Here is an 18,485-nt window from a genome sequence, read left to right as displayed (position 1 = left end):
TCATGCCTAACAACTGGTGGCGTCTTGATTTTGGTAAAATAATGTAAATGTTAAGGTGAAATTTAGAAATAAGAAAGGAAAAGCTGATATGTGTGTAGCTACTAGGTGTTTTTCTTCCTTTTTTTTTTTTTTTTTTTTAATTTTTGTAAAGTAAAACAAAAGATAAACCAAAAGGTTCTAGCTTAAGTTAGGTAAAATCAAAGAGGAGAAAAAAGAAGATAATATTGCTAATACTTCACTGCCACCTGTAATTTCCAAAACAACTAAGAGCATTTTTATTAAAATTAACTTTATTGACATTTATATTAAGTTATATAGTCAATATTAAATCATTCAATCTATATTATGTTAAATTTGCTTTGTTAAATTGTATTAATTTAAATAAAATTTAATGAATTTTTAAATATAAATCATACTATAATTTAATATAAATGGAATTTATATTAAATTATAAATAAATTTAATATTTAGAATTTAATATAAACAATATCAATTAATAAAATAAATTTAGATCAAACCATAGTATTAAGAAATTTAAATAATACTACTAAGATTAATTTAAATTAGATTAATTTATATTAAATGATAGTATAATTTATATTTTAAAATATATTAAATTTTGTTTAAATTAATTTTAAAAAAAAAAGTTCTGAATGGTTTTAGAAACTACAGGTGTCGGAGAAGTATGTGCTATGCAATCTGCTTTTTCTCTTCTCTGATTTCACCTACTTAAGCTAGAAACTTTTGATTCATCTTTTACCTTAATTTATCAAAAGGTTGTAACTACTCCTATTTTAAAGCTTTTCATCTTTCAAAAACTGTTGTTAGCTTATTTCTCTCCCCAACTTGTTTTGATCCAATGTTTTATAAAATGTGTTTATAAGAATTATTGTAGAGCCCCCAATAGTATGTAGATAAGCAGTCCAGATATTTAATGATACATTCCTACTAACTAACTTTTCCATTGGCAATGGATCACGTGATCCCACTTTGGGGTTGACTCATAGAAATACTCTTCCTTCTGGACATATTTATCATCTGGAAAACTGAATTAATGTGAAGTGACTTTCGTAGAGAAATGGAAATCGGCAAAATGGATAGGGGTCATAGAATTTGGATTCAAGGCATCTTAGAATTTATCCACTAAGCTTCCTGTTTAGGTCCTCCCCATTGGAATTTTCTCTTGGTAGTTGTACAATGTTATCTTGGATAAACTAAATATTCTCAACGTTTTGCAACACTATATTTGGTTTTCATGTACTCTAAATCGGAGACATCCTTCTTATGGGTTGGGTTTTTCTTGTTTCCTGTAATTACATGTATCGTTTTTATCTTAATGCCATTAAGTGAGGTTGGAACTAGTGGTTCAAGAAGGCTGCTCTGTACAGTTGCTCGCTAAAGTACATCAGAATTGATAACTGGTGATGATTATCTGCTACATTGGAACAAAATTCTATAAACAAAAAGTGCTACAAAAAACAAAACAAATTTTTTTAAAAGTACTATAGCAAAAAATCACAACAACAACAACAACTAAAGAAATAAAATAAAATACCCAGTAGCTACCCACTTACATATACCAGCTGTTTTGCTTTCTCTTTTTGTCTACAAACACATGGTCCCGTAAGTGTTGAACCTCGTTTTCTCTTAGGATTTTTACTTTGGTCTCTTGAAAAATATCAGAATTCAATGTTTGAGCATCTCCTCTCTCTCCAGGCAACTGGGCTTTTAGTTCTTCAATAGTTTTCTGCAAGTTCTTAATTTCCTCCTCTCTTTCTAAAATTAACTGGCTATGCGCAGCATTCATCTGCTCATATTGGTACTTAAATTCATCCATTTCCTCCTCCTGCTCCCGTAAAGACTGAAGTAGTTGCATTTTACGCTGGTTTTGATTTTCAATTATATTCAGATGGTCTTGAATTTCATCTTCCAGATGATTTTTGACTATATTCAGTTGAGATACCTCCAATTCTAGTTCTGTGATAGCATCAAGAGCTTCAGGCTCAGCCACTGGTACAGCTTGATTGTGCTGTTCCCGAAGTATTTCCAGTTCTACTCGCAGATAGTTGTTTTCTGCTTTCACATAGGTAAGACTTCTGTCCTTTCTTTCAACGGATTGCCTTAAAGTTTCATTTTCTCTTAAGGCCTGAGAACACTTATCTAAATCCTTTTGTAGTTGTGAACTTTTTTCTTCGAGTTTTTCAATAAAAACTTCTTTCTCATTTATGACTTGTGTCAATCGCTCCTCTTCTTCTATGTAAGATGCCAAAATTTCCTCAGTTTCTTTTTCATCAGCAGTCATTTGCTCAATATTCTTTTTGAGTCCTGCTATTTCAAAGTCCTTCTCTTGATTGAGTTGAAGTGCACATTCGTGTTTCAGCTTTAAGTAAGAGGTCTTCAAATTGTGTGCATTGGAGAGTTCCTCAATAGTCTGCCTGTGATTATTTGCTTCTTCCAACAGTCTTTTTTCTGCCTGGTGCAGTTTGGCTTCAGTCTCTTCTTTGTCTCTTTGGAGAGTCTCCGTGATAGTGTCTCTTTCTTGAGAGATTTGATTGTAAGCAGCAATAGATTCTTCCAACTTACGCCTTACATCGTCACGTGCTAAAATCAACATTTCATTTTCCGTCTTGAGTTCAACAGCAACTTTCCTTAAGTTTTCATTGAGCTGTTCCTCTTGAGAAAGATTTTGCCTTAGGTTGCTCACTTCAGCTTCTCGTTCTTTAAGCATGTCATCCTTCCAGTGACTGTTCGAGTCTTCGTTCAGAGAAGTTGGATACTTACTCTTAAATCCAGACAGCTCCTCTTCAAGTTGTCTGATGTGATCCTTAAGCCCCAGGTTTTCCTGCTGGAGGTTTAAACTATTTTTTTGTGACTGATTTAGCTGATCTACTAAATCTTCTACTTTACCTTCAAGCTTCTGCTTAGTTAAATGCAAATCACTGAGGCTCTGCGCATTCTCCGTTAACTTCTCCTTCTGCACATGCAACTCTTGGGATATGTTCATTTGCTCATCCTCAAGTTGACGAACTCTCTTTTTTTCGTCATCTAGATCTTGTTCCAACTTCTTGATGACAAGGTCTCCTTCATTTTGTTGTTTGGATAGCTCATCTTGTATCAAAATCATGTGCTTTGTAGCTTCCTGATTCTGCTGATCCAGTTCTTCTAACTCAGCTATCAGCATTTTCTTCTCATTGATAGTCTGATTCAGTTCTTCCTCCTCTGCCTTCAAGTGAAGTTTTAAGTCTAGTAATTGTACATTCAAATTCACGTCTGTTGAAGCTCTGCTTTTCATGACTTGATAGTCGCAGCTCAATTTTGACAGTGACATCTGAAGTTCCTCTTTTTCTTGACTCAATGATGACTTCTCTTTTTCTAAAGCTTCAACGTGCATTTTAAGTTTCAGATTGTCTTCAGCAAGGCGGTTATCCTGGTTTAAACCATTTAGTCTCACGATTTCCTTCTCCGCATCAGCCAGGGCTCGTTGAAGCCTGAACACTTCTTCCACTGCTGAATGCTGAGGAAGGGTTCTTCCCTTTTCTGCCACAGTAGAACTCTGCTCCCAAACTGAAATTTCATGCTGATGATCATCTATGTCTGGACTGTGGTTTGGTTGAAGAGTCTTGATAGTATTTAGTACTTTGCAGATTTCACTCGAGTCAGAATGGTGTGTTCCCTGAGCCTCAGCAATCTGCCTCGAGTGGCCAACTTCAGATTCATGTTTTGCAACTTCAGTTGATAATCTGTTTGTTTCTTGTTGTGATACAATTATGTCACTAAAGTCCGTGTCATCATCACGAAAGGCTGAAGAATGACTACCGATCAGGGAACCGAACGGAGCCGGTGCGGTTGTTGTTGGCACACCACAAGCTCCCGAGCGTACTGATTGAGCAGCTGCCCGTAGTTGGAACATTTGATCTTGCAGTACAGTCTGTCCTGCTTTAAGATGGCTGATCTCTACCTCTTTCTGTTGCAGTTGATCTTGGCAACTTACAGACTGATGGTTTCTTTGTAGCTCTGGCGCTTCATGCTTTTCTTCCAGGTCAGTACAATACTTTTTCGGTCTTTCATTCTCACATCTTAGTGTGGAGTCAGTAGTTTCCATTTCCTTTCTCCGACAATGATGTAAAGCTGCTTCTGGGTCTCCTAAGTCATCCAGAAGCATGTCCCTGGTGAGGGTGGAGCTACGGCCGGTGAGGAAAGCCAAGCTGCTCCCCACCTGAGCCAAGAAGTGGCCCAAGCCTGAGCCCAGGCCTCCAAACCAGGCCGACATCGTGGCCACTTCAGCGAGCCATCGGACCAGCTCTGAGAAGCGCGTCCATCACCATCCACTTCTCTGCCCCGAACGTCCTCCGCCGTTGCCGGGGTCAATTATGACCCAAGCGCTCAGAATTCCTCAGAGCGCGGGGTTCCTGGGGCTCCACCAACCACCAATCATCCCTTCCTGCCTGTAAACTCAGAAGCCTGTCCTGCGCTTTGACCAGGGACCTGCAGCCAGTAGCACACTCACCCCCTGCAGGGCCTCTGCTTCTTCCCTGCACTTGCCTGTCAGCTATTGGCTCACGGGATTGGGCAGGGGTGGCTGGGAGGAGCTAGAGATCCAGGAAAGTGTCCTAGTTTGAGTCCCAAGGCAGTGTGCTGTGGAGCCAGGAAGAATCAATGTTGTAGATGAAATCCAAAGGTAGTTCACTGGACAGTTCCCTCTTGTCTGGGAGAGGTGGGCTTTTTGTCCCATTCAGTTGCATTCAGCTGACGAGGTGAGGTCTCGCTCCACATTAGAGAATGGAATCTATTTAACTAAAAGTCCCCGATTCAAAAGTAAATGTCACCCCATAACACCAGCACAGACACACCCAGAATAAAAGTTGGCCAAGCATCTGGGCATCGTAGCCCAGGCGAGTTAACATATAAAATTAACCATCACAAAGTCTTAATCAGTCTCAGAATTCAAATTATAATATGGATTAGATTTCACTAAAGAACCATCTTTACCCTTTCCAAAAGTAAATTTTTGCTGTTAATCTATACATTTTCGAGTTCAGTTGAACATTATTTGGTCCTTGTTAATTCTGATTGAAGTTTATTTAAGTGCTCAAAAATTCCGCTTAAATTTCACTTAAGAAAATTTGTTTTAGAGCCAATGGGTTGATGTCCACTTAACCTATTGTTGTTTATCAGTGCCAAATATAATCCAGGTTTCAAGAGTCCAGAGTGAAATAAAAAGTTGAGAAATTTTCTACTATGGAGTAACAATCCTAAATGTAATTCCCATACCTCTGAGGATCAGAAGGAGTTAAGATAAGGCCCTGCTTTCCAAGGTGTTTAAATTCCAACAAGTTAATGAGGAGGCAGTTTTGTAGAGTTGGGGACAAAGCAAAGAGATGAAGCACGTGGGCTGTAACAGACATACCCATTGGGACCAGAGCAATTTTGGAGCTAAACTGACAGAACGCATTTATAAGACCTCTCTCACAAGCATGAGTTGAACAGTAAATGACAACATAGTGTGTAGTTCTCACCTGATGGCTGGTGCAGAGAAAGTGGCCAACAAACAGAGCCTGCTGCCACTTTGTTCATATTTGCTTTTTGTTTTGTTTAGGATCATTTTCCTTATTACCCTTTAGAAGGGGTTTGGGTTTGCTCCCATTACTCTCTTCCCAGAGCCCATTTTCAGGAGACTCTTTTCCTTGAGCTGTTCTTTCTCTATGTCTGTTCAGGAAACAAAACCTCAAGGTGGCAGAAATAAAATTTAAAAAAAGGAAGAATTTTTGGAAAATTAATGGTTAAGTAGATCCTAAGGATTATATGAATCACCTCATAATGTCTCTTGCCTTCAAGATAGAGCAAGTAGACATAATTACTCCGATTGCTATCAGAAACTAGTGACTGCATTTGTGTCCTGGGCTAGAAAAGGAAATCTTCTTGGTCCTTCTTATTCATCTCCAAATCTGAGAGAGAAGTCAGGCCTGTGTTAGTCAGTCTCTCCTCATAAAAGACTAATATAAAAATTTAAGCCCCTTTTAGCATCTGCTGAAGTGAGAATCCACGCTGTACCCCAGCTGTGTCTACTGTTGAAGAAGGCGTCAACAATACCAAGTGTCCTTTTCTCCCTTTAGACCATTCCTCCTGTGTGTGTGTGTGTGTGTGTGTGTGTGAGAAGACTCTTTCATCACTTTGACAACATACCTGAGAAAATTAAATGAGTAAATATTTATTTTGGTTCAATTTCAGGCTCCATTGCTGTGGCCTGAAGTGAGGCAGATTACCATGGCAGAGAGCCTGGCTTCAAAACAGAGCTTCTCAACTCATGGAGATCAGGGAAATGGTGAGGGGAAGAGAGGACTGAGGAATATGATGTACCCGTCCAGGGAATCAACTCCAATGGCCTACCCTCCAACTAGGCCCTACCGCCCCCACAGTTTTGACCAACTCCCAATAGTCCTGTCCAATCATGAACCCATCAGTGGATTGATCCACAGATGAGGTTAGAGCTCAGGATTCAATTCACCTTTCTGTAGAGTCCGTTCTGAATGCTGGTAGATTGGGGTCCAAGCTTTCAACACATGACCTTTGGGCAACATTCCAGATCCCAATTATAGCAGGGTGCCTCCTTCTCTTTAGGTGTTCTGTGTTTGTTTATTGTTTTCAATCACAAATAATGATCCTTTTTCAGTGTAAGACCTATCACATTTGGCTTGAATGTGGTTCCAGTGGTGGTTGCTCCTCCTGCTGAAAGGCATTTCTGATCACTCAGATTCAGTCTTCTGGCATGGTTCGCTCTGACCACAGCTGTTTGTCATTTTATATTTCTATCTGAGAGAGAAACCTACCTACTGTATTCGAAACTGACCATCCAAATGAAAGCATTTCTCTTCTTCCAAATATGTTTGGAATGTTCCTGGAAGCTATGGGGGATATGGAGGGAAAACCCCGGCTCATTCGCGAGCACATGTGACAGAAAGCATCCAATAATCATAAGGGTATCCTTATACATATATTCAGTGCCCCAAAAGCACAAGGTATTGTGATAGATATTGTGAACAACATAAAGCTGTGTTATATACATTTCCTGCTGTGAAGTGCAATTGAATACAGTCAATCAGTGGAGAAGATGTTCCATAGAGTGATCCTTGAATTATAATGCAAGGCCAGCCATTGACGACTGTGGTGGTGAGGATCTCATATGGGGCAAAAGACTGAGTAAGAAAGAATAAGCCAGAAGTAGAGAGCCCTGAATAATGTGGCTTTGTTAAAACACAGTTGAAGGTTAAAGTAATGAAAGCTTTTTGAGTCTATAAACATAGGGTGATAAATTCTATGCAAGACATTAAGTTGGTACTTCTTTTAATACCTCATAATTCATTCAAACATTTTCTTATAGATTTCAGTAGAATTTTTAAATCTCTTCAATATGGGCCTCGTCTCTTCTTGTTTCTTTTTTTAAATGTTTATTGGTTGCTCAAAACATTACAACGATCTTGACATATCATATTTCATACATTTGATTCAAGTGGGGTATGAATTCTTACTTTTACCACGTGTACAGTTTGCAGGATCACATTGGTTATACGTCCAAGTTGATACATACTGCCACACTAGTGTCTGTTATATTCTGCTGCCTTTTCTATTCCCTCCCTATCCCCCCTTCTGTCCCCTCCCCTCCCATAATCTCTCTCTACCCCAGCTACTGTAATTCATTTCTCTCCTTTTTTCCCCTTTCCCCTCACATCCTCTTATATGTACTTTTGTATAACAATGAGGGTATCCTTCCATTTCCATGAAATTTCCCCTTCTCTCTCCCATTCCCTCCCACCTCTTGTCCCTTCTAATTGGTAATCTTCTTTTCATGCTCTTCCAGCCTGCTCTGTTTTGAGTCCCCCTTCTTATATGAAAGAAGACATTCAGCATTTCTTTTCTAGGGATTGGCTAACTTCACTTAGCATAATCTCCTCTAATGCCATCCATTTCCCTGCAAATGCCGTGGTTTTGTTATTTTTTAGTGCTGAGTAATATTCCACTGTGTACAAATGCCACATTTTTTTCATCCATTCATCTGTTGACTGGCATCTAGGTTGGTTCCACATTCTAGCTATTGTGAATTGTGCTGCTATGAGCCTTGACGTAGCTGTATCCCTATAGTATGCTCTTTTTAGGTCTTTGGGAATAGTCCGAGAAGGGGAATAGCTGGGTCGAATGGTGGTTCCATTCCCAGCTTTCCCAGGAATCTCCATAATGCTTTCCAAATTGGCTGCACCAATTTGCAGTCGCACCAGCAATGTACAAGTGTACCTTTTCCCCCACATCCTTGCCAGCACTTGTTGTTGTTTGACTTCCTAATGGCTGCCATTCTTACTGGACTGATTTGGTGTCTTAGAGTGGTTTTAATTTGCATTTCTCTGATTGCTAGAGATGGTGAGCATTTTTTCCGTGTATTTTTTGATTAACTGTATATCCTTCTCTGAGAAGTGTCTGTTCAGGTCCTTGGCCCATTTGTTGATTGGGTTGTTTGCTTTCTTAATGTTTAATTTTTGAGTTGTTTGTATACTCTGGATATTAGGGCTCGGCACATTTGTATTTTTAAGAATTGGCATAATCAATGAAATGTTCCGCACACGTTTGTAGGAAGATTAACGTAACACTCCAGTGACAATACAGTAGTAGAAGGATTGATTTGGACTGACAAGTTGTTCAGTGAATGATATATTACCCATAAATTTGAATTCTCATTATCATAAAGAAGCAAGGTGAAAATAAGAATTTAAGAGAGTGTTGGGGATGTGGCTCAAGTAGTAGCTCCTTCACCTAGCATGCGTGAGGCATGGGGTTTGATCCTCAGCACTACCTAAAAAAATAAATAAAATAAAGATGTTGTGTCCACTAAAGGCTAAATAATCAATATTTTTAAAATAGAATGTAAAATAGTCCATAAATGTTATATACAAACTGTGAAAGTAGATTCTTCAACAGATTAATTGTCTACCTCGAACTAGAATCAGTTGCCTACTGATTTGCCTGGATGATGTTCTCAATTCTGGTTTTTTTTTTTTTTTTTTTTTTTCATTCCACTAGGCAAACATCTGCAGGGCTTTCTTGATGGCAACATAGTGATTACTGAGCTCTACCCTATTAGAAATACAACTAGTTTTCAACTCATGAAAGTCTATAAAAGCCACTTTTTTAGAAGTCTCTAAACTTTGGAACTATTCAATGATACTCTATTTTTGCCAGCAATACACAATATATATATTTTTTAATGTAAAGGGCAAGGTATTGAACAGACACTTCACAGAAGAAGCAATACAATCAATCAATAAATACCTGAAAAAAATGTTCAACTTCACTAGTAATGAGAGAAATGCAAATCAAAACTACTCTAAGATTTCATCTCACTTCAGTCAGAATGGCAATCATCAAGAATATCAGCAACAATAAGTGTTGGCGAGGATGTGGGGGGGAAAGGTACACGTATACATTGCTGGTGGCACTGCAAATTGATGCAGCCAGTCTGAAAAGCAGTATGAAAATTCCTCGGAAAACTGGGATCGGAAGCACCCTTTGACCCAGCTATCCCACTCATTGGTTTATAACTAGAGGACTTAAAATCAGTATACTAAAAATTCATTAAATTTCATTTAAATTAATACAATTTAACAAAGTCAATTTAAATAACATTTAATATAGATTAAGTCATTGAATATTAACTATATAATAAAAATATTAATAAAATTAATTTTAATAAAAATCCTCTTAGTGGTTTTAGAAACTACAGGTATCAGAGAAATATTAGCTATATATTCTACTTTTGTCTGCTGTCTCATTTTGCCTAACTTAAGCTAGAAACTTTTGTTTATCTTTTATCTTAATTTACCAAGATGAAAATGGGAAGACAAAACACCCAGTAGCTACACACATCAGCTTTTCCTTTGTTTTTTCTAAATTTTGCCTTAACATTGACATTATTTCATCCAGTATCCAGGTATTATGTTTTTATGTTAAAAGCATATGCCGTTTGATTTCAATCTCTTTTCAAATACATATATCTAAATCCCTGTTGCTTCTGCCATACTCACCAGATGACTGTTATAGTCTTTTAATTTAATCCCATCTTGATTTTTGCTTTAATCTAACAATAATTTGGAATTGTTTCTATGGCCCTAATTTCATTGTATATGGAATTTTATTTTATTTTTTTTTTTGAGGAGTCAAAATTCTTCTAATTTTAGATGCACAAGGAATTGCAGCGTGTGTGATAACACCTTTACGGAATTGGCTGGCGTTTTCATTGTGGTCTAGGGCATGGTAAATTTTGGTGGCTGTAGCCTGTGTGTTTGAACATGATATGTAGTTTTGTGTGCATGGTACAACTTCTCGGTATAGCTACTCAGTCAGGCTTCTTAAGTGCATTACACAGCTCTTCTCTATCCCCTCCCTGCTTGTTGGTGGTTCCTTGTTTGGGTTCTGAGAGAGGGATGTTCAGTTTATGCCTTTTATTCTGCAGGGTTTCCCATGTTTTTGCTCTATATACCCCACGCTGTGGTACCCCAGATAACTATCTTATTGTTGTCCTGTGCTCTGTGATCCCTGGTATGTAATACTGAAAGCATGAAGCAGCCTGTTACCTCTCAGCTTCTGCAAGTGAAGTGTTTTCTTGCACGTTCTATATTTGCTTTTGTCTTTTCAACTTGATCTACTCTTTCATAATCTATTTTTGTGTTCAGTCCTTGAAATTCTCATTCTTATTTTGGATCACTCAGCATTTTCAAATGTCCTCTTCTAATTTCTATGAAGATTTGGTGGTAGAAGGAGAAAGAGAGGTGAAACATGCTCCTTTTCAGCCTTTAAGATTGAACTTCAAATCTTAGTGTAGTTTTGATTTTCACTTCTCTAAGTGCTAGTGATGATGAGCATATTTGCATCTATTTGTTGATTAATTTTATATCATCTTGGGAGAAGTGTCTGTTCAGGTCCGTGGCCCATTTATTGAATGGGTCATTTTATTTATTTATTTATTTATTTATTTATTTATTTGTGTGTGTGTGTGTGTGTGTGTGTGTGTGTGTGTCTATTTAGATTTGTGAGTTCTTTCTATACCCTAGAGATTAGTGCTCTATCTGATGTGTGATGGGGCAAAACTTTTCTCCCAAGATGTAGGATCTCTATTCACCTCCCAGATTGTTTGTTTTGTGGAGAAGAAACTTTTTTAGTTTGCATCTATCTCATTTATTGATACTGGATTTTAATTCTTGTGCTATAGGAGTCTTATTAAGGAATTTTGGGACTAATCCCATATGATTGGAATTAGGGCCTACTTTTTCTTCTGTTACATGCAAGGTCTCTGGTTTTATTCCTAGGTCCTTGATTCATTTGAGTGGAGTTTTGTGCATGGTGAGAGATAGGGATTTAATTGCACCTCCCTCCAGTTAGAATGTCAGCGATTTTTGAAAATGGCAACTATTATGAAGACAACAACAATAAGTGTTGGTGAGGATTTCAGGAAACATGTACACCCCTACACTGTCGGTGGGACTGTAGATTGGTGCAGCCAATATGGAAAGCAGTTTGGAGATTCCCTGGAAATTTGGGAGTAGAACCACCATTTGACCTAGCTATCCCTCTTTTTGGTCTATACCCAAAGGACTTAAAAACTGCAAACTACAGGGACACAGCCACATCAATGTTTATAGCAGCAAAATTCACATTAGCTAAATTGTGGAAACAACTTAGTAGATGAATGCATAAAAAATGTGGCATTTATACACAATTAATATTACTCAGATACTTACCCTCTCGCTCAGTCCAGGAGACGCTAGTGCCCTTCACTACCTCTGTCAGAGCCTGGTTCGGACAGCTGGTGCCTCGGAGAGGACAGGCTGATCCTGCCTGCCTCCCGTGTACCCTTTGTCACAGGGAGCGACATTAATGTGAGACCAAATAAAATCCAGTCATAGACATTAATAGAATATCTCAAAAAAGTATTTAATAAAAAGGCTAGCAAATACAGGGTCTTTAATGAAACTTTAATAAAATTTATGAGACAAGGAAACTGAAAGCACAATATTTTCTTAGGAACTTTTCTGTTTGGTGTTATTCTTTACAATATAGAAGCTTTTCCTAAGAATGCAGGGAGTATGAAATTTCTAAGGCTATCTTGCTGTTTTCTCCATTAAACCCCTTGTCTTAAAAAAAAAAAAAATCTTGAATCTATATTAATCTTTGTGATTTTTCTGAGTACCTGTATAACATATTTTTCTCAAGAATGCAGTGAGGTCGCCGTTTCCAAGAGCTCTTTAATTCTGAAATATAAGAAGTGTGTTTTCAGGCATTGAAACCCAAAGGCTCACCTAGACACGATGGAGTGAGCAGAATATATAAAAATCTCTCATGACAAATCTGAACTCTGCTTTTCCCAACCATGTGAAGTCTACTGGAATAAGATTCCAAGTAATTTGGCAAGTCGAAGCCAAATATATAGTTTGATATTCTTCTCAGGAGTAAGCCGTGTGATGTTACAGGAAGGCAGATTTTAGTGCTGCATTTCTGATTGTATCCCCCCAAAAGTTGTTCCATGCATATCATGCAAGAATGTAACCTCCAAAAAATGAATAAATCAAAAAGAGGAAATTTGACGTAAGAAGGCTGGATAATATTTGCATGTTCGTGTATTTTTACCACACATCATACCTTCTTATTTCTTCCTTGCTCTGATTTGAAGCATATGCTTTCATTTTTCATCTTGGCTTACTATGTTATCACTTAATAATAATTCAGTAAATTTACTTAGAACAAGAAAGTCACCTAATGACTCATGTCTTAGAGATGCTTTCAAATAAAAGTAATTGTGCATTTTGTACCATAGAGTATTCCCAGTGTTTCCTAGAATCGTTGCAACTGACGCTGGAAGCTTTGAAATAGAGCAGGAGGCATAAGGGCTGTGGCTTGTGACCCTTCCCAAAGTATGTAAGATTGATAGACATTGAATGCAGATAAAGAACTATGCATCATTGAATTTTTTCCTGTCACTAAAATGCTAGTAGAGCTCAAGGAATTGTGAGTCTCTTTGTCTACAGTACAGGAAAAATAAGAAATTTAAAGACTTGAGTTCCATACAATTTCTGATAACATACCTTAGGTTCTCAGCTTAAAAACACAAAAAGAGAAATGTCATCATTTTCCATAGCATTTGGAAACTTTTCATAGGTTGGAAACTTTACTATCAGAGCTCATCAGTTCTCAGACATTTATATGTTTTGAATACTTAGCCAATGTGACTTTGGGATGCGTCCTCCAGTTGTTGTTTCAGTGATTTTGTTCATGCCTAACAACTGGTGGCGTCTTGATTTTGGTAAAATAATGTAAATGTTAAGGTGAAATTTAGAAATAAGAAAGGAAAAGCTGATATGTGTGTAGCTACTAGGTGTTTTTCTTCCTTTTTTTTTTTTTTTTTTTTAATTTTTGTAAAGTAAAACAAAAGATAAACCAAAAGGTTCTAGCTTAAGTTAGGTAAAATCAAAGAGGAGAAAAAAGAAGATAATATTGCTAATACTTCACTGCCACCTGTAATTTCCAAAACAACTAAGAGCATTTTTATTAAAATTAACTTTATTGACATTTATATTAAGTTATATAGTCAATATTAAATCATTCAATCTATATTATGTTAAATTTGCTTTGTTAAATTGTATTAATTTAAATAAAATTTAATGAATTTTTAAATATAAATCATACTATAATTTAATATAAATGGAATTTATATTAAATTATAAATAAATTTAATATTTAGAATTTAATATAAACAATATCAATTAATAAAATAAATTTAGATCAAACCATAGTATTAAGAAATTTAAATAATACTACTAAGATTAATTTAAATTAGATTAATTTATATTAAATGATAGTATAATTTATATTTTAAAATATATTAAATTTTGTTTAAATTAATTTTAAAAAAAAAAGTTCTGAATGGTTTTAGAAACTACAGGTGTCGGAGAAGTATGTGCTATGCAATCTGCTTTTTCTCTTCTCTGATTTCACCTACTTAAGCTAGAAACTTTTGATTCATCTTTTACCTTAATTTATCAAAAGGTTGTAACTACTCCTATTTTAAAGCTTTTCATCTTTCAAAAACTGTTGTTAGCTTATTTCTCTCCCCAACTTGTTTTGATCCAATGTTTTATAAAATGTGTTTATAAGAATTATTGTAGAGCCCCCAATAGTATGTAGATAAGCAGTCCAGATATTTAATGATACATTCCTACTAACTAACTTTTCCATTGGCAATGGATCACGTGATCCCACTTTGGGGTTGACTCATAGAAATACTCTTCCTTCTGGACATATTTATCATCTGGAAAACTGAATTAATGTGAAGTGACTTTCGTAGAGAAATGGAAATCGGCAAAATGGATAGGGGTCATAGAATTTGGATTCAAGGCATCTTAGAATTTATCCACTAAGCTTCCTGTTTAGGTCCTCCCCATTGGAATTTTCTCTTGGTAGTTGTACAATGTTATCTTGGATAAACTAAATATTCTCAACGTTTTGCAACACTATATTTGGTTTTCATGTACTCTAAATCGGAGACATCCTTCTTATGGGTTGGGTTTTTCTTGTTTCCTGTAATTACATGTATCGTTTTTATCTTAATGCCATTAAGTGAGGTTGGAACTAGTGGTTCAAGAAGGCTGCTCTGTACAGTTGCTCGCTAAAGTACATCAGAATTGATAACTGGTGATGATTATCTGCTACATTGGAACAAAATTCTATAAACAAAAAGTGCTACAAAAAACAAAACAAATTTTTTTAAAAGTACTATAGCAAAAAATCACAACAACAACAACAACTAAAGAAATAAAATAAAATACCCAGTAGCTACCCACTTACATATACCAGCTGTTTTGCTTTCTCTTTTTGTCTACAAACACATGGTCCCGTAAGTGTTGAACCTCGTTTTCTCTTAGGATTTTTACTTTGGTCTCTTGAAAAATATCAGAATTCAATGTTTGAGCATCTCCTCTCTCTCCAGGCAACTGGGCTTTTAGTTCTTCAATAGTTTTCTGCAAGTTCTTAATTTCCTCCTCTCTTTCTAAAATTAACTGGCTATGCGCAGCATTCATCTGCTCATATTGGTACTTAAATTCATCCATTTCCTCCTCCTGCTCCCGTAAAGACTGAAGTAGTTGCATTTTACGCTGGTTTTGATTTTCAATTATATTCAGATGGTCTTGAATTTCATCTTCCAGATGATTTTTGACTATATTCAGTTGAGATACCTCCAATTCTAGTTCTGTGATAGCATCAAGAGCTTCAGGCTCAGCCACTGGTACAGCTTGATTGTGCTGTTCCCGAAGTATTTCCAGTTCTACTCGCAGATAGTTGTTTTCTGCTTTCACATAGGTAAGACTTCTGTCCTTTCTTTCAACGGATTGCCTTAAAGTTTCATTTTCTCTTAAGGCCTGAGAACACTTATCTAAATCCTTTTGTAGTTGTGAACTTTTTTCTTCGAGTTTTTCAATAAAAACTTCTTTCTCATTTATGACTTGTGTCAATCGCTCCTCTTCTTCTATGTAAGATGCCAAAATTTCCTCAGTTTCTTTTTCATCAGCAGTCATTTGCTCAATATTCTTTTTGAGTCCTGCTATTTCAAAGTCCTTCTCTTGATTGAGTTGAAGTGCACATTCGTGTTTCAGCTTTAAGTAAGAGGTCTTCAAATTGTGTGCATTGGAGAGTTCCTCAATAGTCTGCCTGTGATTATTTGCTTCTTCCAACAGTCTTTTTTCTGCCTGGTGCAGTTTGGCTTCAGTCTCTTCTTTGTCTCTTTGGAGAGTCTCCGTGATAGTGTCTCTTTCTTGAGAGATTTGATTGTAAGCAGCAATAGATTCTTCCAACTTACGCCTTACATCGTCACGTGCTAAAATCAACATTTCATTTTCCGTCTTGAGTTCAACAGCAACTTTCCTTAAGTTTTCATTGAGCTGTTCCTCTTGAGAAAGATTTTGCCTTAGGTTGCTCACTTCAGCTTCTCGTTCTTTAAGCATGTCATCCTTCCAGTGACTGTTCGAGTCTTCGTTCAGAGAAGTTGGATACTTACTCTTAAATCCAGACAGCTCCTCTTCAAGTTGTCTGATGTGATCCTTAAGCCCCAGGTTTTCCTGCTGGAGGTTTAAACTATTTTTTTGTGACTGATTTAGCTGATCTACTAAATCTTCTACTTTACCTTCAAGCTTCTGCTTAGTTAAATGCAAATCACTGAGGCTCTGCGCATTCTCCGTTAACTTCTCCTTCTGCACATGCAACTCTTGGGATATGTTCATTTGCTCATCCTCAAGTTGACGAACTCTCTTTTTTTCGTCATCTAGATCTTGTTCCAACTTCTTGATGACAAGGTCTCCTTCATTTTGTTGTTTGGATAGCTCATCTTGTATCAAAATCATGTGCTTTGTAGCTTCCTGATTCTGCTGATCCAGTTCTTCTAACTCAGCTATCAGCATTTTCTTCTCATTGATAGTCTGATTCAGTTCTTCCTCCTCTGCCTTCAAGTGAAGTTTTAAGTCTAGTAATTGTACATTCAAATTCACGTCTGTTGAAGCTCTGCTTTTCATGACTTGATAGTCGCAGCTCAATTTTGACAGTGACATCTGAAGTTCCTCTTTTTCTTGACTCAATGATGACTTCTCTTTTTCTAAAGCTTCAACGTGCATTTTAAGTTTCAGATTGTCTTCAGCAAGGCGGTTATCCTGGTTTAAACCATTTAGTCTCACGATTTCCTTCTCCGCATCAGCCAGGGCTCGTTGAAGCCTGAACACTTCTTCCACTGCTGAATGCTGAGGAAGGGTTCTTCCCTTTTCTGCCACAGTAGAACTCTGCTCCCAAACTGAAATTTCATGCTGATGATCATCTATGTCTGGACTGTGGTTTGGTTGAAGAGTCTTGATAGTATTTAGTACTTTGCAGATTTCACTCGAGTCAGAATGGTGTGTTCCCTGAGCCTCAGCAATCTGCCTCGAGTGGCCAACTTCAGATTCATGTTTTGCAACTTCAGTTGATAATCTGTTTGTTTCTTGTTGTGATACAATTATGTCACTAAAGTCCGTGTCATCATCACGAAAGGCTGAAGAATGACTACCGATCAGGGAACCGAACGGAGCCGGTGCGGTTGTTGTTGGCACACCACAAGCTCCCGAGCGTACTGATTGAGCAGCTGCCCGTAGTTGGAACATTTGATCTTGCAGTACAGTCTGTCCTGCTTTAAGATGGCTGATCTCTACCTCTTTCTGTTGCAGTTGATCTTGGCAACTTACAGACTGATGGTTTCTTTGTAGCTCTGGCGCTTCATGCTTTTCTTCCAGGTCAGTACAATACTTTTTCGGTCTTTCATTCTCACATCTTAGTGTGGAGTCAGTAGTTTCCATTTCCTTTCTCCGACAATGATGTAAAGCTGCTTCTGGGTCTCCTAAGTCATCCAGAAGCATGTCCCTGGTGAGGGTGGAGCTACGGCCGGTGAGGAAAGCCAAGCTGCTCCCCACCTGAGCCAAGAAGTGGCCCAAGCCTGAGCCCAGGCCTCCAAACCAGGCCGACATCGTGGCCACTTCAGCGAGCCATCGGACCAGCTCTGAGAAGCGCGTCCATCACCATCCACTTCTCTGCCCCGAACGTCCTCCGCCGTTGCCGGGGTCAATTATGACCCAAGCGCTCAGAATTCCTCAGAGCGCGGGGTTCCTGGGGCTCCACCAACCACCAATCATCCCTTCCTGCCTGTAAACTCAGAAGCCTGTCCTGCGCTTTGACCAGGGACCTGCAGCCAGTAGCACACTCACCCCCTGCAGGGCCTCTGCTTCTTCCCTGCACTTGCCTGTCAGCTATTGGCTCACGGGATTGGGCAGGGGTGGCTGGGAGGAGCTAGAGATCCAGGAAAGTGTCCTAGTTTGAGTCCCAAGGCAGTGTGCTGTGGAGCCAGGAAGAATCAATGTTGTAGATGAAATCCAAAGGTAGTTCACTGGACAGTTCCCTCTTGTCTGGGAGAGGTGGGCTTTTTGTCCCATTCAGTTGCATTCAGCTGACGAGGTGAGGTCTCGCTCCACATTAGAGAATGGAATCTATTTAACTAAAAGTCCCCGATTCAAAAGTAAATGTCACCCCATAACACCAGCACAGACACACCCAGAATAAAAGTTGGCCAAGCATCTGGGCATCGTAGCCCAGGCGAGTTAACATATAAAATTAACCATCACAAAGTCTTAATCAGTCTCAGAATTCAAATTATAATATGGATTAGATTTCACTAAAGAACCATCTTTACCCTTTCCAAAAGTAAATTTTTGCTGTTAATCTATACATTTTCGAGTTCAGTTGAACATTATTTGGTCCTTGTTAATTCTGATTGAAGTTTATTTAAGTGCTCAAAAATTCCGCTTAAATTTCACTTAAGAAAATTTGTTTTAGAGCCAATGGGTTGATGTCCACTTAACCTATTGTTGTTTATCAGTGCC

The 18,485-nt window shown here is 37.7% G+C and overlaps 1 protein-coding gene and 1 pseudogene across 1 annotated transcript in view; one reads left to right on the top strand and one right to left on the bottom strand.

Moving 5' to 3' along the window:
- Positions 1 to 18,485, top strand: part of LOC144366070 (heat shock factor protein 2-like) — a 112,772-nt gene that overhangs the window by 83,977 nt on the left and 10,310 nt on the right. The gene's annotated exons all lie outside the window — the stretch shown is intronic.
- Positions 1,564 to 17,576, bottom strand: LOC144365759 (thyroid receptor-interacting protein 11 pseudogene; annotated as a pseudogene).

This window comes from Ictidomys tridecemlineatus, chromosome 8 (assembly GCF_052094955.1).
Source record: "Ictidomys tridecemlineatus isolate mIctTri1 chromosome 8, mIctTri1.hap1, whole genome shotgun sequence".
In the NCBI taxonomy this organism is placed as follows: domain Eukaryota; kingdom Metazoa; phylum Chordata; class Mammalia; order Rodentia; family Sciuridae; genus Ictidomys; species Ictidomys tridecemlineatus.
The sequence above is the reverse complement of the archived record's forward strand: the minus strand, read 5'-3'. Positions and strand labels throughout refer to the sequence as shown.